This window comes from Phyllobates terribilis, unplaced genomic scaffold, assembly GCF_046119375.1.
Source record: "Phyllobates terribilis strain yellow unplaced genomic scaffold, ASM4611937v1 Scaffold_5__5_contigs__length_657084704, whole genome shotgun sequence".
Taxonomy (NCBI): Eukaryota; Metazoa; Chordata; class Amphibia; order Anura; family Dendrobatidae; genus Phyllobates; species Phyllobates terribilis.
Window position 1 is genome coordinate 499,022,158 of NW_027362765.1, and position 2,008 is coordinate 499,024,165.

At 47.5% G+C, this 2,008-nt stretch overlaps 2 pseudogenes; both read left to right on the forward strand.

Moving 5' to 3' along the window:
- The first annotated feature begins 333 nt into the window (after nucleotides 1–333).
- On the forward strand, nucleotides 334–540 carry LOC141150873 (U2 spliceosomal RNA; annotated as a pseudogene).
- A 576-nt stretch (nucleotides 541–1,116) lies between these two features.
- On the forward strand, nucleotides 1,117–1,219 carry LOC141150852 (U2 spliceosomal RNA; annotated as a pseudogene).
- The last annotated feature ends 789 nt before the right edge of the window (nucleotides 1,220–2,008 follow it).

Sequence of the window (2,008 nt, forward strand, 5' to 3'; positions counted from 1 at the left end):
TGCTTGCTGTAGTTTTGATAAAATCACTGTTTTAACAGCAGGAGATTATCCCTAGAGGACTAGTAAACCTGCTGCCATGGAGTCCTCCATTTTCATGAGCTCTGTGTAATCCTGCGCCCACCAATGATTGGTAGCTTTCTGCCTATGCACAGTGTACACAGAAAGCAGTCAATCAGTGGTGTGGGCGAGGTTAAACACAAGCAGTATAGTTGTGGGTTTTAAGGTGTCTATTGATGAACAACATGTCTTCCTAAAGGGAGTCTTTGTCCCTATCCCTACAATGAGTGCCTTCTTGGGGCCAGGGTGCAGCCATAGGCCAAAACAATTCAGGTAATCGCTTCTCTGCCTTTTGGCTAAGATCAATTGTAGTACCTTTTCTTATCAGTTTAACATCTGATACGTCCCCTATACGTCCACTTATTTTCACACATTCTCCTCACCTCTCCCCCCTAATGTCCCACGCGCCTCAAGACCGGGAAGGGTTGGGGGGTAGAGAGGGTAACTAATTATTGAACAAACGAGCAGCGGTCCCACCTGCTTCCCAGTCTGGAGGCTTCCTACATACTGAAGCTGGCTGCTGCAGCACAGCCAGATAAAAGCCAGGAGCCCATTATGACACGTGCAATGTCTGTTCCATTCTTTCATTCTTGCATTATTCCATTGTCCCATTGTTAGGGGGCAATGGAGCAATAGGACAATGGAATAATGCAAGAATGCAAGAATGGAACAGACATTGCATGTGTCATAATGGGCTCCTAGCTTTTATCAGCCAGTGCTGCAACAGCCATCTTCAGTCTATAGGGAGCCTACAGACTGGGAAGCAGGGGGGGACCGCTGCTCGTTTGTTCATTAATTAGTTATCCTCTCTACCCACCCCCCCTCGGTCTTGAGGCATGTAGGACATTGGGCGGGGGGTGAGAATGTGTAAACATAGGTGGACTTATGCAGATTAAAAACGTTTGGGGTGCATCTGCAACAAGCAGTATATTTATGGGTTTTAAGGTGTCTATTGATGAACAACATGCCTTCCTAAGGGGAGTCTTTGTCCCTATCCCTACAATGGGTGCCTTCTTGTGGCCTTCTTGATGCAGCTCTAGGCCAAAACCAATTCAGGTAATCGCTTCTCTGCCTTTTGGCTAAGATCAAGTGTAGTATCTTTTCTTATCAGTTTAATATCTGATACGTCCCCTATACGGCCACCTATTTTCACACATTCTCCTCTCCCCCCTAATGTCCCATGCTCCTCAAGACCGGGAAGGGTGGGGGGTAGAGAGGGTAACTAATTATTGAACAAACGAGCAGCAGTCCCCCCTGCTTCCCAGTCTGTATGCTCCCTACAGACTGAAGCTGGCTGTTGCAGCACAGCTAGATAAAAGTTAGGAGCCCATTATGACACGTGCAATGTCTGTTTCATTCTTGCATTTTTCCATTGTCTAATTGTTAGGGGACAATGGAACAATGGGACAATGGAATAATGCAAGAATGGAAGAATGGAACAGACATTGCACGTATCATAATGGGCTCCTGGCTTTTATCTGGCAGTGCTGCAGCTGCCAGCTTCAGTCTGTAGGGAGCCTACAGACTGGGAAGTAGTGTTGAGCAACCCCCATAGTGTTCGAGTTCGGTTCGGTTCGTCGAACACCCGCATGTTCGCCGAACTGTTCATCGAACTGTTCGTCGAACACCGTCAAACACCGATAAAACCAATGGCAGGCAAACAAAAACACATAGAAACACATAGAAAACACCTTCAAAGGTGTCCAAAAGCTGACAAACTGCTCAGAAGACACAACTAACACATGGAAAAGTGACAAGTACATATAGTCATGCGAAAAGAAAAGAGGTGGAGGAGTAAAAGAAGGGGGAGACACAGATATAGGCATGTCATGCCCTTCTAAAACCAAAAAAGTGCGAAGCCGACACGGCCAGTCCGTTCCTGCCCGTGCGACTTCCGTGTCGCCGGGTTTGTGCCAGAGCCGCGGTGGACCCTGACGGCCAGCCCCCCTCT